At 39.6% G+C, this 26950-nt stretch overlaps 1 protein-coding gene across 4 annotated transcripts in view; it reads left to right on the plus strand.

Moving 5' to 3' along the window:
- The first annotated feature begins 14013 nt into the window (after nt 1-14013).
- The window catches only part of CHRM2 (cholinergic receptor muscarinic 2), a 151397-nt gene continuing 138460 nt past the window's right edge, over nt 14014-26950 (plus strand). For 2 of the 4 annotated variants that reach the window (XM_034965041.3, XM_034965042.3), the window contains exons 1-2: nt 14014-14833; nt 15102-15259. The gene's annotated coding sequence lies outside the window, so the exon portion shown is untranslated. Of the gene's footprint in view, nt 14834-15101; nt 15260-16169; nt 17329-23286; nt 23676-26950 lie in introns of those variants that run through there. The other 2 variants (XR_001338351.5, XR_004672663.3) reach the window with 2 other exon arrangements.

The raw sequence follows: 26950 nt of genomic DNA on the forward strand, positions 1-26950 counted from the left end.
AAAGGCCACCAGGGCAAGAATGATTGTGTGCTCTGGCTACGGCCCCAGAGAGCTCTGCTTCCTGAGTTGTTGGGATGACTTTTTGTTATTGATATTTTTATTCTTTTTTTTTTTTAACTCTTTTCAGGACTCTACTTGTCCATTCTCCTTATTGTCTGTATGTCTGCTTCCAACAGTTCCTTACTCCTTATAATTGGATGCAGTTAATTGTCTACTGGTTGAGAAATCAGATAATAGAGTCTGTAAGAGTTTTATATAAAATAAGAAAAAAAAGAATGTGTGTACGTGTCTGAGGAATTCCCTCACAAAACATATTTTATGGTATTTTTTAATACCTATTTTTAAAGCTCAGGAGATGTCTGTTTGCTTGTTTGCTTTTCCGGGTTTATAGATGTGTTCTGAGTGTTGCATTTGCTGGAAGTCTGTCTTCTGACTAAGCGGGATATTGCTTTATTTTAGTACTGAAACATAAGATCAGCCAGTGTCCTGTTCCCACAAGTATGCTAATCATCAGACTGCATGTCTCAGTACACTGAAGGTTTGGGATGATCTTGTTCATAGAATACAACTCTGACTTATAATCACTCAACTTTGGGACAAATTGTGAGGAAAAGAACAGTAGCCAAATTTGAAGATAGCTATCCTTTATTCTCTAATCAGATCATCTGAAAGACTTATTGATGTACATTCTCTCATGAAGAACTTGTGTGCTGTGGTACAAATTCTTTAAAACCTTATCCCAAGACAATGGTGGGCAGAACCCTGATTTTCTGATATTTGTCTTGATCCAGCTCGAGTTCCACCCATGCACCTGCTGACCCTTCCCTGTTTGCTCTGCTGATCTTCCTTTTGTCTCCCTAGCTTCCTGTCCCTTCTATGATCTCCCCCTAGGCAGTCAGCCTTGCCCACAACTTCAGTTACCACCTAGGAGCAAACAAATCACAAGGTCATACATCTAGCTTAGACCTCTATTTTGAGCTCCGGGTCTGTATTTGCAACTCTCTAGTTGACACTCCTTCTTAATGTTCCCAAAAGTCTTTCAAATTCAATGTGTCCAACATGAAACCTCCTCTGAGAGCTTTGTTCTCTTCCAGGATTCTCAGTGAATGGTATGACCACTTCAGGTTGCAGGGTGTTATCCTCAAATCTCTCTTCCTCCAACCATAACAAATCTACACCAGATTTCATAAAATTCAACTCATAAAATACTTTGGAAGTCACCCCTTTATTCCTACCATTATGCCAGCAAAGTTAATCGAACTTTCCTACCATTATGCCATTATCTGTTAATCGAACTTACACTATGGCCATGTGGATCTATATTTTTTTTAACTTTAAGTTCCAGGATACAAGTGCAGAACGTGCAGGTTTGTTACATAGGTATATGTGTGCCATGGTGGTTTGCTGCAACTATCAACCAGTCATCATGGTTTTAAGCCCCGCATACGTTAGCTCTGTGTCCTAATGCTCTCCCTCTTCTCACCCCCACCCCCAACAGGCCCCGGTATGTGTTGTTCCCCACCCTGTGTCCATGTATTCTCGTTGTTCAACTCCCACTTATGAGAGAACATGCGGTGTTTGGTTTTCTGTTCATGTGTTAATTTGCTGAGGATGATGGCTTCCAGCTTCATCCATGTCCCTGCAAAGAACATGATCTCACTCCTTTTTATAACTGCATAGTATTCCATGCTGTATATGTACCACATTTTCTTTATCGAATCTACATGTTGATCTATTTATATTTGCTCTTGCCTTCCTCCAACCCAATTTCCCTGCTGTAGTCAGAACATGTTTTTGAAACTCATTTGATTATAGTTATTCATTCCCATGCCCATGTAAACCCTCCTACAGGTTCCCACCAATTTCAATAAAAAGATAGTATTTCTAAACATGGCTAGAGAACTTTGCATGGCCTCCCTCTTCCATACCTGCCTGACCCATTCCTTTTCATGAAAAATATCCCACAAATCTTCTTCCTTCGTCTTTCTGGGTCCTTCATAGTTTTTTCTACTTTCCATCCTCCTACTGCCACAGAACACTTGACCTGCTGTTCCCTTTTTGTAGCAAACATTTCTTTCCAGTCTTCACCTGATTAATTCCTTCTCATCTTTGAGATGTTAATTTAGGCTTCACTTCCCCAGGCAAGCCTTCTCTTACAGAGGAGACTCAAATCTCCCTACTGTATACTCAAAACAATGTGACTTCCTTCCATTATATTTTTGTAGTTGTAATTTTCCTTTGAATTTGTGTGATTATTGGCTGAATATTTGTCTCCTCCACTATACTGTACGTTCTATCTTTGTTTACTATTTTATCCGAAGTGTTTTGTTTAGAATCAAGGATATTATAGTTGCTAAAGGAATAAATGAAAATACTGAGATTGCAGTGATTCACAGACTACCTGGGCTCCTAAGCATTGTCCCCAGGGTTACAATGAAAATTATGAGAATAATTTTGGTTAGGGTGTAAAGAGAGTGGCAAAAACGTGAATAGAATAATTTTATAGGTAAGAAATAAGTTAGATCCTTAGCTGGAAGTCTAGAGTTGGGTTTATAAAAATTTTAATACTGGTTGCAATGTCTGCCATGTTTTTCAAAAGCAATATTAACATATAAAGAAATGGATATGATTAGACAATAAGTAGGGCAAGGAAAGCACCAGGCATTTTTTAGAGCTAGGATCCATGTCTGCATTTGGTTCAGGGTGGTGCATCACCTTCTTGGGATCTGTATTAAACCTATCTGTAATTTTTTACACTATCGCTTTTCTTCTGCCTGAAATATTTTCCCCCAGGAATTTAGCATCACTCACTTATTACCATCATTCAGGTCTCTGCTACAATTTCAGATCCTAGTATCATACCTCCCTTGATTATAAGTCAGAATAGAATACATTATTCTGTGATAGGAAAAGCAAATACCTGTGTCAGAAAACAACAAAGTTTTATTCACATTTCCACTATGTTTCCATGGTGGTTGCAGGAATAATTCAGGGATTCAAGCTACCATCTTAAATATTGCTGTTGCTGTACGGAAGAGAAAAGAGAGCTTGAGAAGCTCTCATGCTGGTAATTAGATGCTCAACGTGGAGTCACATCAACGTGCCACTCACATCTCACAAGGAAAACTATTCACATGGCCCTATCTCACCACAACTGCAATCTGCAATCTTACCTTGTACCTGCAAAGAGGGAGAACTATGAATATTTGGAAAAAAAGCATAATATATAACTTAGAATAGTTTCTTTATTTACTTTTACATTTTATAGTAAATATTATTTTTTGACACTATTACATCATATTACATTATATATTTTTGATGTTATTCACCTTCTGCCTCTGCCCACAAGAGGCCCATGTAAGCAAGACTTTGTCTTAGTCAGCCTTTATCTCTAGCATGTAGAATCATACATGGTATCTGTAAAGCAGTAAATCAATATTGTTTACTAAGTGAATGAGTGAATAAATCGTGATGGCCTATTTTGGCTCATACCTTCATCTATCCAACCCTTCTAGTAGTGAGCTCAGTTTGCTTTATTCTAAGTCAAGATCCTTACTCAACGGTAAAGATAGATTATGAGCAAAGGCAGGGACTGAGACCAGCACATGCGGAGACACAGAAAAGGCAACTCCAACTTGGAAATTTCACAGAACCTGCATGTGAAGTGCAGCATTGGGTCAAAAATCATCTAACATTTTGGCTCCAGCTGGCTTTGGCAAAGCTCAGATGAGAGGACTTGATTTTGCGGCAAGAACTACTTTAAAGGGGAGGCAACTTTATATTTTTTTCTCACGTTACAATCAGCATAATCACTCCCCACATCTCGGTGATCTTGGCAGAAGTTTAGTCCACAGAATAAGTGACCATCTAGGTCTATTCTGATAATCTATGAAAGAATGTGTCCTGTCCACTCTCCAAGGTACTGACTCAAAACTAGAAATAATGGCTGAACTGTCCCAAGTGCTGAATTTTTAGTATCAATAAACTGCTTCCTCAAAACTTTTGCATTCCTCCTGCCCCATCCTAGGATGGTTATTGTAACAACTATACTTGACTGAGACATTTGGGAAAATACTTGGCACAATTATATTATCACTAACATAAGGTACCCACGTGGAAATTTGGATAAATAGCATACAGTACCTAAATTATTTTCTATGATCATGGGAGAAACTTCGTATATTTGTTTCCTATGGCTGTGGCCACCATAATGCTGTTTGCTTAAAAATCCACAATTATTATCTTATCTTATAGTTCAGAAGTTTCACACAGATCTCACTGGGCCAAAATCTGTGCCAGTAGGCCTGCATTCATTCTGGAGGCTCTAGGAGAAAATCAGTTTTGTGATATTTTCCAGCTTTTAGAAGCTGCATGCATTATTTAGCTCATGGCTCCTTCAATCTGCAAAGCCAGCAATGGCCAGTCATATTATTCTATATCCCCTCACTCTGATACAGAGTCTTCTGCCTTGGTCACCCACTTTTATCGTCACTTCTGATTACATTGGGCCTACCTGACTAAGACAAGATAATCTGTCTATCTTAAGGTTAGCTGATTTGCAGCCTTATGTCTATTTTTCATGTAAATTATTTTCTTGCCATATACAGTAACACATTCATAGTTTCTAAAGATTTAAATGTGGACATCTTGGGGAAGGGGACATTATTTGCCTATCAAACTCAGTAAATATAAACATTTCAGATTACAAAAGTTATCATAAAATTAATCAAAACCTGATGAACAAGTGGCTTATGTGTGTGTGTATATATATATGTATATACACACATATGTATAAAGATGTATATATATACACATATATATAAAGATATATATACACATATATAAAGATATATATAATAATAAATCTTGGGATATTAAACTATTTTTAAATAATCTTGGAATCAGGATGGATGCAATATCTTTTTATGGATAAATAAAGTGAGGCATGGATGGCTTAAATTACTTAGTCAAGGTCATATAATATAGAATAATTGACATGAGGATACAGGGCACTTTCTACTTGACTTCACTATTGCATTCCATTTGGGAAGACAGGCCATATTGTAATACAATTAGAAAAATCTATCATGTGGTTAACTTTTTTTTAATTCATAAAGCTTGAGGTGATAAATTTACATTACCAGGGTAATTTGAAAATATTAAATAAGTTTATTGCTTGATGTTGGCCAAATGACATTCCTGTAAGTATGTGATGCAAGGGGTATTTTGATGCTCCAGGTGACCTAATTTAAGAAATTGTTTTCAGATGTGACCAGGTGCATATTCACCCAGTCCATTCCATTGTAATAGGGCAATACTGTGTAATGTGTACAAAGTACATTCTTTTTGTGAGAAGCTAAAGTTCACCATTTGCTGATCTCATTACACAGAATTGCGCACTTAAATGAACAAATATTTCGGGAGTTATTTTTAAATGAGTCAAGATGGTCAATACGGAGGAAAAATATAAACATTTGTGATGATGGTATAGACTTACGAAAAGGTGAACACAGACTTAAGATTTGCCCCTAAGTAACCATTCACCTTCAAATTTATGTGGTTTCAAATTGTATTTTGAAGTTTTATTTGTACTAGAGAGTAGCTTTTATTCTTCAGGGATAACTGAAAGCTAAACAAACACTCCGCATGTTTATACACAGTCACATAGAAATGCTTTAAAAATGCTGTCCCCCTTGCACTTCTGTGCTTTGTAAAACAGGCACAGGCAGTGCTATTTATATTTGTAATAAAGCATTTAGATTAATTTTTATGGTTTGCCACAGATTCATTTTGAGAGGCACTGTGACACGCCGGTTTTGGGTATTAGACTCTGACCTTTATCCTTAGCAACTAGACTGCTATACAGTTCGATTCCCTCCACTCCATCACAACACCCCCAGACTATTTCGAGTAAATTCTTTTTGTGTGTGCCATCAGGTTTCTAAAGAGGCTCACAGAGAGAACTGTCACCACACAAGGGAGAAAGCAAGCAAAAAGAAAGAAATAGAAGCCTTGTCAGAACTATTTTTGTTTTCAATACTTAGTTTCCTTAAAAGCTCAATAGAACAGGTTTATAAGCTGCATATGAGGAGCTGAGAACTTTCAGCTTAGTATGAGAACCATGCTGTAGTTTCTGGTAGTTTAGTGAAGGAGTTACAAAACAGCAGTGTCTCATTTCCTTTTCCTGACAGCTCTTATCTTGGTTTCCCATGCTTCCATCGATGTACTTTGGGGTGAGCATAGGAATCTCATTCTTAGTCTTTTTTTTTTTTTTTTTTTTTTTTTAGATCATGAGTGTTGACTCCATTAGGACTTCTAATTTCACTAAGTGATGCAATCATTTTTAAAATTTACTTTTATTTTACCATCTTTGTTAGTCTTTTAATCCAATGCTTTATGCTTAGTTCCTAAATTACTTGCAGGAAAGATAGATCAAGATTAGAAACAAAAATAGCAATCGGAAATTCTGTACAGAAGAGAGAATACAATAAGAAAATTTACCTTGGGAGGCCATGGTGGGTGGATCACCTGAGGTCAGGAGTTCAAGACCAGCCTGGCCAAAGTGGTGAAACTCCGTCTCTACTAAAAATACAAAAATTAGCCAGGTGTGGTGGCAGGCACCTGTAATTCCAGCTACTCGGGAGGCTGAGGCAGGAGAGTCATTTGAACCCAAGAGGCAGAGGTTGCAGTGAGCCGAGATTACGGCATTGCACTCCAGCCTGGGCGACAAAGTGAGAGTCCATCTCAAAAAAAAAAAAAAAAAAAAAAAATTTTACCAACTCTCACTTTCCAGGAAAGTTATCATCACTAAGCAGTCATAGTACAAAATGCTTTTAATGTTATGGGATTACTTTTAATTATGTATAAACATTGTATTTACGTTAATATGTATATTAGTATTCTGGCCAAAAATAATAAGCCCATTGACAAAGACAACTCATAATTTAAGTTTGAAAAAATCTTCCATGAGAATCATCATCATATTCATATAGTGATATACTAAGAAATGTTCCCTATAACTGTTATAACAAGTTGTAAGCAAGTAACCACATCAAACTAGAGTTGAAATTGAATATACTTAAAACTGACTCAGCCATCGGGGGAAAGGTCCACTATGCTTGCAGGCCTGCTGCATTGGCCACACCCCAATTTATAAGAAGTATTATCAGGTTTAAAAACAATGGGATCACAGTGCAGATCAGAATTATTATTTTTTTAATTTAAGAAGGAGGAGTCTAGGTCTAAACTTACACAGAAACACTAGTACATAGAGTTGAGGTCAAGATTATTTGGTAAATCTCCAGCTGGTAGTTGGGATGCATAAGAACATAGTAGCAATTGAGCCAAAAAGAATATTTAAAGACAAAAAGGCTTAGAATGAGAAAATGGTTCTGAATTAGGTGGTCAAGAAGAAAAATCAGAGTTTCTTCTATAAATGCACAGACTTATAGGGAGTCAGTCTATCTCATCTCGTTATCGGAACACAGTCATGGTCTTGAGCTTGAGAAGCTAGTTTTTATAGTTACAGATACCACTGCTCTTGGCTTTGGAAGCCGGAATTAAGCAACTGCTGGAGCTCTGCACTTGACTTCAGGCAGAACAGGAATCTTTGCTTTAGAGTAGAATTTTCATCTTTCTTCACTGAAAGTTGTATAAAGACAAGGGGTACCTTGATATGATATTTCATACCAGGAGCTGATGAGAGAATCTACTTAGAACAATATAAGGCAATATGTATCTGGAGATAAGGAAAGTTTTAGGCAAGAGTTAATCTTGTTCCCTCCAATGACACCAGAAAATAATATAGGTATATCCTTACCCCACAGATGAAGGAATCACTGGTGTTTCCTTTTCTTTATTTGATATATGATCCCATCTATCCAAAGTTTTGGCCCTAAAAGCAATTCTATCATTTATACCTTACCATTTGTCCATCTTCTTCACTGCTCCTAGTATTGCACAGGTGACCCTAATTTAGAGATAATAGCATAGAGGCTTTCTATGCAGCACAGCTCTTCTTAGAAACTGGGTGGCTTATTTTTCCACTTTCACCTTGAAAGTTTGCATCCCTGCCCATTTCCCATTCTCTCACTTATCACTATGGACCAGCTCTGGGGCATGCTGCAAAGAAACCCGAGAGAACATTCCCAGAGATAAGCCTACTATTATTCTGCAAGCTGAAGGTATATACTACAGCTCAAAATGGGTTTTTATTCCTTTCTGTCAATGCTGTGAACAGCAACCGCATTCCAGTTCTTAGTTACATTATCCCTATCCCAATGCCATTATGTAATTAGAATAAGCTGTAACAGCCATAGCCAAGAGTTTTCTTCTCAAGAAGTTACAGAAGTGACCATGTGCCAGAGACACACATTGCTAAGTAAGTCTGCAGTCAGCTTAATTGCTTCCAAAACACAAAAGTAAAAAGAAAAAATAAATAAATAAATAGCTACAGAGAAACTGGGCGATTGGAAGTACATCCTAGAACATAGCACTCTGGACAAAGAGTGTGTGGGAGTGTTATTGCCTTTCTTAGGCTTCTCCATTAATTAACTTCAGAAATGAGACATAATATTCAATAATTTTTGGATACTTTTTCCCACTCTGGATATTATAAAGCATGGGCCCAAGGTTTTGCTAGTTGGTCATTAATAGATGTCTTCAGTTTTAGCAGTAATTTCCTGGTGATTGCCTTAAATATTATATGTATTGCTTCATCATCCAGAGTATTTTACCCACAGATTTAACTTAGCATAGCTTCCAAATTCTAGGTAGAGTGTAACTCAGCTATAATCTACCTCTGGAATTAGTTCCCTATTGAAGAGTCAAGGCTCTTTACTGAATCCCCCATGGGTTATGACAGCACAGATTTTATTGGAGGTGCCTAATAATAATTATATATATATATATATTTGTTTGTTCTCTCCAACTTAGCTTCCAGAGGGCAGGAAAGCTTCCTTGTTTTTGCAGACTTAATCCCAATATCTAAGAGAATATTGAATGATATATAAATATTTGCTGAACAAATCCTGATGCTTCAAGTCTGGTCTGTGGTGGGCTGCTGAGAAACATAATTCTCAGAGATGCAATCTGGCATTCTCACGAGGACCCACTGAAACTTACAATATAGTAGAAGGAAAGCAAAGCACAGGCATTTTGTTTATGTGAGACTTGCTTAAGAAAGAAATTTGTCCAGGATTTGCTATCAAGTGAGAGAAACTGTCTACTCCATATTCTGGCATAATAAAAGGGGAGTACCTTGTGCCACCTCTGGACCTCTCAAGGTAGATTTAGAGTGCTTGTTATCGAAGACGTTCAATGATTGCAAATAATACATGCTTATTGGGCATGCTTTCAAAACCAATTCAATTTCTAGAAAGACACTTGCCAATAAAAGCCTTGTAGGAATGGAACACACACAATAACTATGCCTAGGGCCTTGCCTCATTCCTTTCTGCAGGGATTTATGAAATATTGCCCATGAGATTTTGTAAATGAGGTCCTTAAGCCTAACACACCATCACTTTGCTGGTTAAATAATGAAAAGACAGGATTTGTCTTAGGCACAGTAAATCACAGAATGCTTTAGAGTATGCTGCCTTGGACACACTGCTAGGGGAGTGTGTTTTTAAAGTGAAAAGATCTATATGAAGTGATATTACAGTATCAGACACACTCAGTTAAGTCATACTTAGCAACGTGCAGCTTTTGCACCACAATTATTCCAGTCACTCTCAAGAATAGAGGTAGGTCAAATTTAATCAGGAAGTGGTCCAATGTTGTGATGGCACCCAGGATTTATTTCTTTAGAATGTGTTAGCATTTCCAGCTTTTCCCTTTAGTTGGCTTAAGAAATTGGTATGTTGTATGATCTGAGCAATTATGTGAATTCCCATGAGTAAGCGCAGGTTTCTCTACAGACTCAAAAGATTTTAAGTATTCCTAGATGACTCTCCTGCACAAAGATTACTGATTCAAATAATCTGAGACCTCATGCATATAGAAGAGTATCATAAGACTTTCACTTTGAATTTGCTAGAATCTTATCTTCATCTGAGATTCCAGCATTTAACTTTGCCTGTAAAAAGGGGAAATGTAGGCTGTTTGTGAAAATATACACTGAGGTAGTTGTTGAAACTTTCAAGTTCACCCCGTCTTAGAGGTTCGCTTCTGAAGCAGCGCTCAGCTTACCTCCCGGTAGGAGGAACACACATACACTAAATGCTTCTCTAAGGAGACAAGCATCCCATGTGACCTTTTCCTTCTGTATTCTTAACACTGATTTATCACCATTGCAGCTGTTTAGCATTTTGCAGGGTGGTGCACTGCCCCTCCCATCTCTGCTTTTTCTCCCTTCTTCATAGTCCCTGTCTGCAAAAGAGCCCTGTATTTTAAATATTTTATACTCAGCAGCAGTAAATGTTTTCAGGCATTGGGTAACACTATCACTGCTATGAGAGAAAAGAGTTGAAAACATCTGTGATGCCAAACTTCGTGGAAAAGAAAAAAAATAACAAAGCATTGTTTGTCACACTGTCACTAAACATTATCCCTCAGAATCAGTCCTATTTGTAAATATGAAAACTTCAGTTGCAGGGTCTGAAAAAGAAAAGCTCAGGATTTTCTAGAATAAAAACAGATCATCTTTTTAAGCTAAAGAATAGAAGCTTTTAAATTACTCTCTGGGAAGGTCTGTAGGAAAAAATAAATAATTCTAGGAAGAATAATGTGTGTATTATGAAACCATTATTAAGATTTCAAAACAGTAAGAGACAATTGAAGAACCCATTGTAAGTAGTGATTGTCATTTAGCGGAGATCTACTTTTAACCCAGGATTGTTATATTTCAAACTGAGGTCAAGGAAAAGAAAGGTTTCTTTGGCATCCATCAGATAAATCAGCCCACCTTTTCCAAAGCTCCTGCTGATTAATACGGTGCTTCCCTGATTTAACTCTTAAACAGTCTGTGTGAGTAGAAGATGAAGGACAAGGCAAGATCTGCTCTTGGCTCATTTTCCCAATATAGGCAAAGCCCTCACCTTCATTTTCTTGGTTCCTTGAAAATAGAAAAAAATTTTTAAAAATGTTATGACCGCCATACCTGGTGGGAAATCACTGGAGTTGAACTTGTCACCCTCTTAATCCACTTATGATGATAGAGTGCTGATTTGTGCATCTAATTATTGAAGCCTAATTATTGCTGCAGTGAAATCAATGTGGCATGTTAAATATGCACCACACTCCCAGGAATGAGACCTGTGCTTCCCCTTCTTCTCATGTTAGTGGTGACCTTATTTATAATCTTATTCAAACAAAAGCTTTGTCAAAGATTCAAAGTCACCCTTCACAGGCATTGAGAGCTCTTCAGTGTGTGTCTGAAGGTTATATGTAATGAAGTTTGGCTTAATAAGTAGAAATTACTAATTTATTAGAGTTCCTTGAGGTGGAAAAGAGGAATGTAGATTAAAAAAGAAATCTCATAGATGCATTTTACAAAGTATTTTAAAAGCAGTTTTGAAAATGTTCCACACCAGCCGGCACGGTGGCTCACGCCTGTAATTCCAGCACTTTCGGAGGCCGAGGCAGTCTGATAACTTGAGGTCAGGAATTCGAGACCAGCCTGGCCAACACGGTGAAACGCCATATCTACAAAAAATACAAAAATAGCCGGGCGCAGTGGCAGGTGCCTGTAATCCCAGCTACTTGGGAGGCTGAGGCAGTAGAATTGCTTGAACCTGGGAGTCAGAGGTTGCAGTGAGCCCAAGATCATGCTACTGCACTCCAGCCTGGGCGACGGAGTGAGACTCCATCTCACGAAAAACAGACAAACGAAAATGTTCCACACCAAGAGTTACTAATCATATAAATGCTATATTCCTTGGGTGGGGAGTATTCTTTTTTTTCCTCAGAAAACGAACTGGCTTAAGAGATTAAAATAAAACACTCAGAATACACATGATCATTTCTTGTATGGAAACAGAAACTAGAAGAAGAAAAGAATTAAGTTCCCTGGGGTCAGAATGCTGATGGATTATGTTTATCTTGTTAATTATATGATGGTGATGAGCATTATGGTTTGCATTGTCAAGAATCACTCCTTAATACTCTGTTTCAGAGGTCACAGGTGTGACCCAAGAAACTGTATTTTTCAGTCTTGACCGACAATGTTATATTTATAGCAATTTGCTATGTGTCACATGCTCTTTTAAGAATTTCACATGAATTACTTCCATTATCCCTTCTACCAACCCCGACATGTATGCTATACCCATTTTATGGTTTAAGAAGCTGAGGCAAAGAAAAGTTAAACAACTTCCCTAAAATCACAGCGAATGGCAGAGTTACAAGTCTATATAAAGATGTGTTCTAAGTGATGACCTAGAAAAAGAAAATGGACATAATTGATGACCGTTTGCTAAAAATGATGCTTCCCTGTGCAACTCCTCTCCAAAAGGTCTTAAGTATACTGACTTCTATTAAACATAGCACTTCAGTAACCCATAGACTCTGTTTTATTGAGGTTTAAGAAAAATATTCGTTTGCCTTCATTGGTTATTTATTTGGTTGCTCATTTTGGAATGTGCAGCTTTATTAGTAAAAGGGGGCTTAGTGTTCTTAATGATGTAAAGGAACAAAAAAGTAACAAATCACTGGGTTTTCCTGTCTATTGCTGGCCAGGAATCTATTTCTCCTCACTTTTTTGCTTTGATGGGTGTGTGTCTGTGTGTGTGTTCCAAAAGACTCAAGCAGCTTCATGGGTTTATGGAGGCTCAGTAGACAGAAATAATGGAGTAAAAAAGGAAAATGTGAATTCATTCTGAAAAGAGTGTCTAAGAGAGGAGAGATGACAAAATCAGATATTTAATGTAGTGGAACAAATGCTGGGAGAGGCTGAGAACAAGACTTAGCAGGGCTGTTTTGATTTTCTCACAGGTATCTTATAATCACCCAGTGATGGTGGGATGTAAGTATGGAGGTTGAAGGCAGAGACACAGTATTGTAATGCTGCATTTTAGGATGACTTCAATCAAGCAAAATCAACTTTGTGTCAGGTCCTGCTTGGTGATAGCTATGAGTTAACAAAAAGGGCAGAAACTTTCAGCTACAGCATTTCCATTTATCAATAAATTTACATTGCTATAAAATTAATCATTGGATTGTCAGCTGTTACATAGATGTTTCATATGAAGTGTCTTTTCTTGTCAATAGGAATAGAAGCTTATAAAAACACAGGGACAGTGGTTTTTGCTCTTGTGGATGGCCTTTAATACCTAGCAAAACCCTGGACGTCGAGAACTGAACTGAATTTAATTGACTATATTATATTATATCAATGTATCTTTAACTTGCTCTTTGTCTATCCCTGTGACCCAAAAAGTGATGTGTCCAATTCTGGGCTATTCAATTTAAGGTTTCCACTTCTTGCTTTTTATTTGATTGAAGTTGGATGAGAGAAAATAAAGCCTATGTAATATATAATGTATTGATGTTATATTCACATACACATATGCTTTTACAAAAGCAAGTTTTGGCCTAAGATACACTTTAGAATCCTATCATTGTACTTTTATCAAATGAGGTTAGTATCTAAAAATAATAGATACAATTATTGGCAGAAATTTCTCATTAAAATAAAGAAATAAACATCAAAGGCAGGTCTGAACACAGAAAGTTTGCATCCTAAATTTTTTTTCATGGAGATCACAAATTCCCTGAAGCATCAAACATATATATATTTTGGAGATATATATATATATATACACATATATTCGAGATATATATATATAATACATATATTCTGGATATATATATATTCTGGACATATATATATTCTGGATATATATATCCTGGATATATATATATATTCTGGATATATATATCCTGGACATATATATATATATTCTAGATATATATATTCTGGATATACACATATTCTGAATATAGATATAGATACAGATATAGATATAGATATATTCTGTAGTCTACTGCCCATTAGCTGAAGAAAACATGGTCACTGGCTCATATTTAAAGTAAGAGAAAAAAATTACTTCTCCTTCGGATACATTTGTCAAAGCTCCAAAGAAATAAACAATCTGTGAATAGTTCAGCACAATTATATATTTACAAAGCATAGTGGATTTAGTCTAACATTTTCCCACCTGGAAAAACTGGGCTTAAGTATCTCCGACAAACAAAAAGCAATACTGCGTTCTTCCCAATATGCCATGTCACCTTTGTAGCACTCACACACTTGCAGGGAAGGGACTCGGGGTTGGGGGTGGTTCTGATGTAGAAATTGCAGATGGAGAGCTGGGCTCTGGGGATGGAAATGGAGAGGAGCGAAAAAGAGCCTGGAGAAAAGGCTGTCATATTTGCTCAGAAGAACCGCCAAATCAGAGAGCACAGAAGATTTCATTGGAGGAGCGCCTTCAACAGCAACTAATCCTGTCATACTGAAAGAAAATTGTAAATGTTCTCTCCAGAAATTGTCCGCCCATTGCAGCTAATCGAACACACACGCACGAATACAGACACGCTCTCCTGCTGTACTAAAGGCGCCCGGGCGCAAAGACCTAGGGAGCGCGCGCGGGCACACACACACACACACACACACAGACACACACACACTCACACACTCCAGGCTGCGGGTTGGCCAGAGCCTGGAAATCGCAGATTTCACCAGGAAATCGCCGAGGTACCCGAATAGGTGTTGCCTCCCAAAACTAATTCCTACTTCCCCAAGCACTTTGGTGAAGAAATGAATCCAGCCCAGCTCGCCGAGGCATCCAGGTCTCCATTCTATTTTGGTCTCCAGGCTCTTCGTGAAAGCCAGGTTTGAAAGTCTTGTTTGCTTCTCCTTTAGTGGTTTGGCGTGGAGGGCGGGGGCAGCGTCAATTTAACTCCAGTCTAAACCACGAACAGGTCACAGACTAGCCAAGTGGCTGAGACGAGTGTGGGGTGCGTGACTCTGCCTGCGCGCGCGCCAGCCCCGCAGCTCTCGCCAGAGCCTTGGGGTCGGTTCTCTCCCGCCTCTCCCGCCTCTCCCGCCCCACCCCTACAGTGTCTCGGCATCAACTAATCTTTTCCTTTTCTTTTGCAAGATCAAGGGAGAAAGAGAACCGGCAGCTGGCCTCGGACTCTAAGCGGTGCGCAGCTCCAGCCCGAGCGGATCGGCCCTGAACCCACAAAGGACTCCTCGCTCCTTCAAGCCTCCACCACCTCGCAGCCGGGGAGGCAACTGGAGCGAAACCAGCGACAGGTAAGGGCTCCGCGCTGTGCAGCTCTCCGCTTACCCACTCCAAGGGCCCTGGCACCAGGGGGTCTCTCCCTTCATATCTCCCCAAACCGGAGGCTCAGGGGTCGGGGCTTGGGGGAATTGGAGGGAGGTCCTCCCCACGTGCAGATTCTCAAACGGAAACTTTGGATCCTGGGGCTTGGAGGGTTGCGAGCAGTGATGGCGGGTCTGAAAGGAAGGGGCAAACGAGGCACAGCGCGAGGCGAGGTACCCCTACGATTCCGACGGTCACTGAGTCCAGCCGAATGTGGCGAAAGCAGCCTGGGAGCTGCGCTGTCCCGGCGTCGCTCCCTATTCCAGCCCCCCATTCCCTCTACTGTTGCTGACCCCCCTCCCGCCACCCACTCCAGATGCAGCCATGGACAAGACAAGGAGAGCTTCGTCCCTCCCGCCCCTCAGGTTCCTTCCTGCTGGGGTCTGACCGCGTCTTCTGTGCGTGTGGGATGGAGGCCCGGCTCGCCCGGGCTCCGAGCTGTCCCCCGGCTCCGCTTTCGGAGCAGCCCTTGGGCGCTGGAGAGGTTTCCCATTGTGGTCTCCAGGTCATGGCCAAGGAGGAGAAGCAATTAGAATGGGGGAAAGGGTCCCAAGACAAAGGAGAGGGAAGCATTCTGCAATCCCATCCTATTTGAGCCCCGCGCAGGAGCTGGACTGTCCGCCGTGGCTGGGGGACAAGGTCTCAGCCCGAAGCTCATGAGGTACCAGACAGTGCCTGGGCTTCGCCACCTAACTCACAATGGGTCCTGAACCGCCCCGGCAGTCCCCGGGGTCGTAGACTGGGGACCGCTGCACCCCTCCCCGCCCGCAATGTCCCTTGGAGTCCGCACCTGAGGTCCCAGGCAATCGCCGCTAACTTGTAGCTCTCGGACCCGGACAGGTGCGGTCCATGCCTGGTGCCGGTAGACGCGCAGAAATTCCACCTGTGCGCGCTGCCCGGCGCCCCTGGGGCCCCTCGCGGGGTAAGCAGAGACTCGTCTGGGAGAGGTGAAAATTCCCCAGAATTATTGACACACACGGCGGCACACCCTTTGCCTCCGTCCGCCTCCAGCATCCGCATCCCTTTCTCTATCTTCCTGCCCATTGCCGTCCTCGAGGCTGCCCTGAGACACAGAATTGTCCCAGGCTGAGTCCACCGACCCGCCAGTCCCTGGCGATGATGCCAAGGCTCTTGCATGTACGGAAATACCAGCAGGGAGGTTCGCCAGGGGCAGAGAGGCTGGAGGAGAACAGAGAATTGGAGGTAAACGCGTAAAGCCAGCAGAACTGTCGGTGGATATTTCACCCAGGCCGCCCTCCCGCGTCTTTAAGTCAGTTCACCGCCACAGCACGTCTGTGACTGCGGCCACCCAGGGCTCCAAGTCTGCCAGCCCAGGCGCCGCGAGCCAAGAAGAGCGCGGCGCCTCCCACTCCTCAAGCTCCGGAATCCCCCACATCGACTTTCTATTTCCCTGTCTTCTTTTCTTTTTTGTTTGTTTTGCTTTTCCTGCTCTTTTCTTAGCGCTGGGTGGCAGTGGGTATGTGGCAGCCGTGTGATTTGCCCATCCCCTAGTACACGCAGCCAGCGACACAAGCACACAGCGACCAGTCCCCACGCTGTGCCACACACCCTCCAGCGGTCCGGCGCGCAGCCCCTGCTCCACAGCCCGGGACGCCTGCAGCCACCGCCAGGGTCATGGCCATGGCCCACGCAGGGCTCTGCGGGTGGAGAGGGGAAGTCAGCCTAGACTCCAGAGAGAAACCCTGGGGCAACCCGAAAGGCCTGAGGAAAACTGGAATTGGGGTTAGGCATGAGGGGAGGGAGGCTCTGGGGAAAACGGGCCGGGCTGTGCGGAGCCCTGAGGGCTCCTGCGGCTGCAGCGCTGCAGGCCGCCCGCGTCTCGCCCCGCCCCGCCGCTGGGCGTCCCCGCCAGGAGCCCACCCGCGGGCGGCAGCTTTTCTCCATGCTGCCCAGGGAAGTTCGATGCCTGGTGCTGGGATGCGCCAGCGCTTCTGTTCGCTTCTGGCAATCCTGGCGTCTCCCAATGAGAGGGCTCTCAAAATGAAGCTTTTAATAAACTCCAGAGTAAGGAACTCGGGATTGTGCGGCAAAGGCCGCGCATTGCACTTTGTGAGCAATCGGTAAATATGCGCAACCATATGATAGGAAATATATGCATTTTCACTGATAAGAAAAAAAGAGATGATGGTATTTTTAAACAGAAGCCACAAACAGGCATACCTGTGCCATTGTTGGGGAGCTAATAATAAAGGCACTGATGATCACAGAAGTAAGAACAATTGACTTGGCCAAGAGACAATTTTAAGCTGGGAACTGTATTCGGCTGCAGTTCAGAAAGTGGACTTTTGAGACTTGTCAAACGAATGGAAGAATTTTGTGCCAACAATGTCCCAGCTTTGCAGGCTTGGCAGCTGAGGACTCAGAAGTAATAAATTAATGCCAGGTGAATTATTCTTGTTACTACTATTATCAATAATGTGTTCCAGTTGCAGCAATACAATGGATAAGCAACTTCCTATTGACTCTATTTGCTTTCCTGGGCTAGACAATAATGCCAATTAAAACTTAAAAAATTTAACCTGACCCTAAAAAGAGGTGAGAACTCCAGCCAAATCTGTTTACCATTTTAAAATAAAGCTCTGTGAATGAGGTGGGGTAGGAATGGGGGAAAGTTTTGGGACTCCAAATTCCCAGGGCTAGACTGTCTGAAAGATGCTTCATTTTCCTATAAAATGAAGAGGCATGTTTGTTTGTAGAAGGGTGCTTGAGGGTGCCTGGAGGCGAATTGGAGTGAGCAAATATGTGGATTTGAATACTGTCATAGTTTCAGTAAAAGGGAACCCAAAGAGCATGTTTTCAGCTCTCAACTAACTTCAGAGTCAGATGTGGAAAGAACTAGCAGGTGAAATACTGGTAAAAGTCCCTTTGGAGTGAGTTCCCATGGTCCTTCAATTTTGGGAGGCTGAGACTGTTGTCTTCATGTTAAAAAAACAAACAAAAAAAAACACATATTGCTCTAAATTTGACCCTATCCCCTTCATTGCCCAGACAGTCCAGATAGTCAAGCATCCAGATGTGTCTTTACTGGACAATTTTCCAATTCCAATTCCAGAGCAGCCATTCCCCAGGGCCAATAGGAATGAGTGGTTTCAGAGGTCCAAAGAAAACAGTCCCAGACTGCTGGCAGGTAGGGAAGGCACAAAAAGCATGAATGACACTGTCTTCAATGGAAGTTAGGCTGGCTAATTAGGAGTCCTATGTCTCTCTGACCCACAACAATAAGTAAAGTTAAAACAAGTACAAAAGAGGGAGAAGAGAAGAAATTAGAACAAAAGGGAAATGAAGACGGAATGGGAGAGAGAAAAATGAGGACAAGAATCTGTAGGTATATCAATAATCGTGCTGGATTCAACCTCCATCACTGATGTCAGCCTTTGTTTAGAATATGCATGTGAGCGAACCCTTTCTATTATCTTCACAAGACTACCCAGACACCATTCTCAATCCTGTCTTAAACTTTTCCCACTTTACTCAATAGGACAGAGACTGACAGAAACATTTTGCCACACAGTTCTCTTGAAGAATTGGTTTTCTTTATTTAAACTTATATTTGACTTGCTTGAGATTTTATGACATGGACTCTCCGTGGCATAGTTCCCAATAGACTCCTATGTATCGAAAGCCACCAATGTCCACCTTGTGACTACTAACAACTGGCTTTTGCTTCCTGTACCCACTCTGTCCACCTTTGGTTCATTGGGCAGGCATCAGGACTTCTCTCATTTAAGAAAAATGGCATAAGTATACTGATTGCATATCCCACAGCTCACCTGGCCTATGTGGTGGAGGTGGTATGTGGGGAAAGAGATGCAAGTCACCTTTCCTTAGGCAGGTATTTTTGCTGAGTGTATTCTAAGTCCTTGGCATTATTCTAAGCATCTTCCCATATGATATTTTCTGTTTTGTCAGTTGCTTTAGCCTCACTGCTTAAAATACAGCCAGACATACCTAAGAAACATATTAAATCTCTTTTGAATGAGTTAATACAGCAATCAATTTTCTCATTTTATCTTTGCAACAATCCTATGTAGTAGACGTTATTTTCTACAGGAAGAAATCAGCATTCAGAGGGGTCTGGTAATGACCCGAGATCATACAGCTAGTAAGTTGCAGCCCCTGGATTCAAACACAAGCTTGTTGGACTCCACTGTCTTAATTCTTATAGTGTGTCAATCGGTTCACTATAAATAGTTGTGGCACTTGTTTTCCCTGTGTTTGGGGAAAACAAAACCATGGCATTCAGAAGTTCAATGATGTTCTCCCCATCTGTTAATACAACTTTGCATGTTTTTGTTAGATCCTCCAAACCTTAAGCAAAGAAGATGCAGTGCTGAGTAGGTTCTTAGTTGGCACGTGCTTGTCTTGTTTAGTCAGTGATTGCCTCTGGCAGAGGTAAACAAGGGCACCAAAATTTTGGCAGATGCCATTTTCACCTCTCAGCAATACTAAGACATTATTAAACAGAAGTTCTTTTGTCTGATGCATAGTAATAAAAGATAATTTTGATATAATTCAGCTGAGTTCATGATAGGAAGCAGATCAAGAGACTTTTTCAAGGTGACACAGCTAACCAAGAACTGCATAAGAACACACACATCCCAATCCCAGTCTAGTTGTCTCTCCATTTTTTCATGCTAAATGAGTTCTCTTTTTCTATAAGATTGTTGGCACTTAAGATTCTGAATTTCAATGGCCCCATTTACTTTTAATTAGTATTTATTATCCACATGTGCTTTGAAAAGTATAATGTTACTTTGTAAACTGCTATTAGCAAAGAATGAGGTAGGTTCCAGTTGGTTTGCCTCTTTCCACTCTTTATATATCTTTGTCTTACTTTATTTATTTCTCTTTTTTTTTCTTCACATGTTCTAGCTCCTTCTTTTATACTATGACCTAAATATACAATCATCTTAACTGGTGCTGTTACCATGGTAATGTTTCATGGTAGATAAGGGTACACATTAAAAACTCAGTTTTCTCATTTTCTTTCATTAGTAATGGAATTCCTTCTGTCTCTCTTTTTTTCTCTGTCTTCCCCCATGCCCCCTCCCTCTCTCTCTGCCCCCCCTCTCTCCCCTCTTCCCTCCCAAATCCAAGCTTTCACTGAATGATGCCCTCTGGTGTTCAATAACTGGAAGCACATTGGATTGGATAGGACAAGGACATCCGTTTTAAAGCTTAGGGAGAATTTCAATTTCAAACAAAAATTCAACTGGACCTAAGCAAGAAGGACTTTGAATTAATATGTTTTTAAGCAAAGAGATTAGTAGAATACATTTGTTGTCTGGGCATGTCAAATGTTGTTTACTATGTATACAGTTATGGCAAAGGGGTGGGAAGGATATTTATACCCTTACAGGTTTAACATTGTTATGAAAATGTTCTTATGGAAGAAAAAGAGATGCCACCGAGATATCCCTGGGAGGATAGTCTGATAGAATATTCTGCACATTTAAGTCTTTAAGACTTCTAAATGGAAGTCTTCTATCTTTAGAATGGAAACATTTTTCTCGCTGAATATATATATATATGTAAAAAATGCATGTGTGTGTATGTGTGTATATATATACACATATATACATATATACACATATATACATATATACACACATATATACATATATATACACACACATACACACATGAATTTTATATATATATATCCAGCAAGAAAAAAATATATATACATATATACATATACATACACACATACACACACGTGTGAGAAAGAAAGAGTGGAGATATTTGTTAGGTGAGAAACGTAGACATTTTACTCTTACTTACATGATTGTGTGAATAATAATATCAAGCTGCACATTTTTATTAATCCCTAAATACATGGCAAACTAGAAGTGAGGTTGATATGCTATAAACATATCTTCTTTCTTTCTCATTCCAAATTCCACTGCTGCCCTCTGATCAGACCCCAGGTTAAATCTGTTCCCTCAGAGGCTTCCCTGGAATCCATCCCCCTCTTTCCATCCAGGCATCTTTTCAGACCTTTCGCACCTCTCACATGAACTATCACCAGAGCCATATGCTTCTAACCGGTCTCCCACTCTCCAGTCTTTCTCTAGTACAAGCTACTCCTCACATTGCCAGAGTGACCTTTCTAAAATGCAAATCTGAACATGTCGTTCTCCTGTTTAAAATTCTTCAGTGTTTCTCAACAGTCTAGGATAAACCCTGAGATCAAACCCATGTGAGAGCTTCCATAGCTCATAGAGCTGTTTTGCCAGCCATCTTTCTCACAGGCATTTCTTCATCCTCCAACTGCACAAGGAAAGAGTCCATGCACATAGCTTAGTGTAATGACTGGTACAGTGTACATGCTAAATAAATACTAGCCAATATATTTATTTCCCCTTTATTCTCCTCCTCTTCCTCCTCTTCGTGGAATTTATTATTATTATAATACTAACAGGCAATGATAAGCTTCACACTTATACTCTAGCCATTCCTCAAACTAATAATAATACTCATGAAAAGGTATGATATGATATGATGAAGTTAATGAATATTTGGCATCCTCTATCTCATTTAATCTCTCACAGCCATGTGCACCACCTGGTGCCCACTAGGTGCTCAGTATATTCCTGTTATTTTTATATACCTAATCAATATAATAATAATGACATTTTTAGCCCTTATTATTCATAGCAACATGTTTTGGAAGGTGAAGCCATGGGTGTTTTTATTTTAAAAAACAAATTATTTACAAAGGAGTTAACTTATAAAAATGCTAGGCAACTTGGATGGTTTTACCTGGTGCTGGTAGTAGAGTAACAGCTAGACCTTGTTAGGGATACAGATGAGGTGAGAATAGAGGCCATATTTTATAAACGATGGCAATATACACTTACATTTGTATTTCTGTCTTCTCTTTAAAACGAAACCAAATGCCCTGATGTTTCCAAATAACACAATTAAGTGGAATTTTTAAAATCACTTTCTATTTTCAAAATAATTTTACTATTATTTTATTGCATAGTGTGCAACCGCATAGATACCCACAGTACCCCTCCATTTTATTGTATCAAAGAAACTGTAGGCAACTTCATAGGCTGAGGGCTAGTTTAAGTTCAAATTTCCAGCACATGGACAATGAGCAACAGCAACAATAAAACTGAGGATCTACATTTTTAAGATTAGTGCAAAATACATAACAAAAACTGTGGTAGCGAGGCAGTCTTTTGAAGCTATCTGTATTTATTGGGCTCAGAAAAGCAGGACCTCTCTTTTCTGAGGCTGAGAATCCTAAATATCCTTGAATATTGACCTCTTGGCAGAACTGGGCCCACTTTTTCAAAAGTCAATATTCATAGTCACCAGGTATAGTGCTTTAAATGATAAGATTCTGAATTACTTAAATAACTACTATCTTCTAAGAAGTCATTTAAAAGAGATTACTTCACAGGTTGAGTATCTGAGACACTTTATTCCTCTTGTAAAGATATTGAGTCAGGCTGGGAATTAGGGACAGGAATCTAGATTTTTAACAAGCCCCTTCCATGATACTGAGGTGGGAAATCACAGGACTACATTTTAAATAACAGATTGATGAACTGGAACATAAAAGGCATCAAGGAGGAAAGAAGATGGGATGTATTGCTGCCAATAGTACTATATGTATTTTCCATTAGGGCCCGGACACAGAGCTTTGTTGTAGCCGGAGACTTTTTGATTTGTTAGGCAAATTCTAGTGTGAACAATGAATAACAGTTCAGGAAGACAGCTATAGATTAAGAAGCACATCTTTCAATGTAGAGGAAACCTAGATACCTGTGTGTTTAGATGGGACACAGTCCCATTTGCATACAATATGTCCTTGGAGTTAAATCAGTCTCGGCTACTTAAGAAATAAGTACTTGATTTCTTTTCTATTTCTTATTTTTTTCCTTCTTAAATTCCTTTCATTCGTTTAATGTCTTCACAGATCATATATATCTTCATGATTCCAGAGCTCCTCTCTGCATTCTTCTATCTGGTGTTCTGTGTAGATTCTTATTACTAATGTAGCTGGATCAAGCACCTGGACTTCTTCCTCTTCTTCTCTCCCAACTCTAGTGGAGGAGTTAGAGAAAGTGAGAGAATTGTCTTAAATGTTAATGCTGATACATTTCACTGTCATTGTTGCAAAATGTTGTTGCATTCTGATGATCCCAAGTAACAGGCGGGTACGATACCTCCTCTAGGAATAAGAAAGTTATAATGACTTTTCTTGATGTTATTGTTCACCCTTAGTCATGCTGATGATTCTTCTGTTTGAATAAAGCAAATAAGCTGTTCTTCACCTCCTCATTCATGCCAAGCCAATAAACAAGACAGAATCATGTTGGAAAACAAGCTTCTTATTTCTTATTTAATTAACTACCAAGGAACTCTTTAGGAGGAATGTGATCGTGAGCTAAATAATTACCTGAAGCCTAATTTTTCTTCCTTTCTATAAAAGATAAGCACAGAATAATTTGATTGGTAGAGGAAAAAAATACATTTCACAACCAGTTTTACATTGTTGAACACGATGAAGATTTTCTAATACTCTGCCTTCCTTGGTACTGTTACAAAGGGAAGTGCTTCTACCATAACCAGCATGAAAATAGAAAGTGATAAGAAAATTCTACTTAATTGTGTTCTTTGGAGAGCATCAGGGCATTTGGTTTCATTTTAGGGAGGAGATAAAGAGCAGCCCCAGGGCCAAAGCATGTTTCCCAGATATGCCCACTGTTTTCTTGCTTTATCCTCAAAATTACTTTTCTATGAGATTTTATCAGTGGAGTAGGCAGTTATGTCTTCGCATGTAAGCCTAAATAATAAAGACTTTATTTTTCTTTGTGCTATGCTGGATGGAGGTACTGAAGGCAGGAGGAAGGGTAGATGATATAGGTTTAATTTCTATTCTCTCTGGCAACTGGGTATCATTCAACAGTAAACAAGCAATCTCAGTTTTGCTTTATTTTAAAATAAGCCTGACTGGATATTTTCCATGACTAGTTATATCCTTATCAGGGGAAATTTCAGAATTTGGGGTGAGATACTCTTCTGTGACAATAATAATGGCAACAAAACCCACGAAATGACAGCTGCTGTTTTTGAGTGTTTACCAAATTTTAGAACCTATGCCATTTCTTTACATGTATTGTTTCTATACCTCATGCCCACCCGATGTGGTAAATTTATTCCTTTTTCTTTCTAAATCTTGAAACCTTGGCTTGTTGGCACTAAACAACTTATTCCAGGTCTAAGAGTGAGTATGTGGCTCAGCATTATTTCCACATCTAAGGTCAAGGATCAGTTTTTAATGTTTTTTGTTTTGGTTTACTATACCACAGGCAGTTCTTTCAGAGGATGTCTCACTATATTATTTGGCATCTAATTCTGATAAGGCTAAGGAAAAAGAGAGAGAGAAGAAAAAGAAATAGAAGCAAGTCTCACTTCTAGTCAGTGTTCAGAAAATGAAGTCATGAAAACAGACTTCATGGTAAAGGAATCAGTCTTAGGTGAAGTTTAGAATCCGTCTCCTGGCAACTAACCTCCTGGCTTAGCATAATTTGAATTTAAAAGTGCTTGAGCCTTCGTAGTTCCCTGGGAGCTCTTTCTAGGCACAGAGGTGGAAAAAGTCTCAGCAAGGCTTTCAGGTATGAAATTTCCAAGGCATACAATATTTATTGATGTTTATATAACATATATATGTTGCAACATTTCTGTTGATTAGGAGCACATTAAGTATCAGTAAAATGTCATTATTTGATCTCCTTCTATTTCATACTGTTATATCTATTTCCTTCCTCTGCAAAACAATTGCCATTACTTAACCTTAACTTCTGCATTGCAGATGCACAAACAAAAGGCCAAAGAGGCTAGATGTCCTAAGGGATAAACCTGCTTGGAATAATTCTGTTCCTGTTTACATGTCCATTGTTAACTAACCATTTATTTGCATGCCCCCATATCTTCTGGAAATCATGACTGTCTATTGGTAAATGATAATACCAGCTAATTTCTTTTTCACAATTAATTGAAATTTTACACTCTTACATTTCAATATCCATCAATATTTTTACATACTGACACTTTTAATCAAGGATTATCTTTCACAAGGGAGCTGTAACAGGGCCCTAATTAATTAAAGTGATAATTACTCCTCTCCCTCGCAGTTTGTTAGTTACATAACACATTCTCCAGGAAATTCACATCCTTAGCATTCCTCTTTAAATTTCTCTCATTTATAAGGAGATACCTTGGCTTCTATCTCTGTAAGAATTTACTGAAAACTCAAATAAATTTATCATCTAGCATTAGGAAAGAAAGGCGGCCATCTTTATTTTTTAGCAAGTTTTCAGATTCAAACCAAATAAAATGAGATTTTCCTATCATTGAAATGTTCAGTTTGAACCACAGGGGTCGTTTTCATGGAAAAAAACAAGATTGTCAAATGACTTCCCTTTGCTATTCACCAGCTTATTCTAGCTTCTTCATCACAGTGCAAGTTCCCGTGGTCCATTCCTCTTGGATCTTTTTTTTTTTTTTCCACTTCCATTCCTCAGCTACAATTGCTCTTGCCTCTCTGTAGTTTATCTTAGTGCGTAAGGTTTGTTACATTATCTGGTCCGGTTTAATTCCGTTATTTGAGTAGATATGGGATCTAGAGTATTGGCAATTATTGGCAGCCTTGCTCTCTTCTCCTTTAATAGCTATTGCCCCTGTTCCTATATTTTGGCATCTCTTGGTGTCTGAGATGCACTTTCAGAAATAATTGCTGGTGACTCTAAATTCATTCAGTTTATCCCCTAAGACTTGGGAATCCAGATCATTGAAATCCCTGCACCAAATATTAGTCAGACTTGCTAAAGGTCATTCCTGTTTGGTTTGCATATTTTAATTATATTAGTGTGACTTACTCATTTCACTTGCAGTAAACATTTGACTACATTTTAAAATTATTATTTCTCCCAAATTCCTGAGTGTTCTTACTTTACTTTTCTAATACATGTGAAAATGAAATTTGATACTGAGGTCAGTTATCTAAAATTCAATTAGCTTTTTTTCTGTTACTATATATAATTATTGAAAGAACTTTTTTCTTGCTGCAATAGTTTTTTTAATAGACTTTATTTATTAGGCCAGTTTTAATTTCACAGCAAAATTGAGAAGAACTGTTTCCACAAACCTTTTGGCCACACACACCTACTCCCTTCCACTATCAACCTCCCCCACCAGGGTGATACATTTGTTTCAACTGATGAACTACATTGACACATCAGTATCACCAGAGCCCATAGTTTACATTAGGGTTCCTGCTTGGTGTTTTGCATTCCCTGATGTCCTAAGGGATATCCTAAGTGTAGTACTTCTCCTTCCCCTTTTGAGTAAGGCTAAGGCTATTGCATGGCAAATTATCCAGAATGTTACTTAGTTTCATGAGGTATATTATTCTTCATCTTTGTTCATTTATCTTTTACATAGGGTCAAGTAAAGTGTATAATGAAATTATACACTTTGGACAAGTGTATAATGGTGTGTAGATGCCACTGTATGCATGTAGCGTCATACGAAGTATTTCCACTGCCCTAAAAAGCCTCTGTGCCCCTTCCATCTAG

Source organism: Pan paniscus, chromosome 6 (genome assembly GCF_029289425.2).
Source record: "Pan paniscus chromosome 6, NHGRI_mPanPan1-v2.0_pri, whole genome shotgun sequence".
NCBI classification, from domain to species: domain Eukaryota; kingdom Metazoa; phylum Chordata; class Mammalia; order Primates; family Hominidae; genus Pan; species Pan paniscus.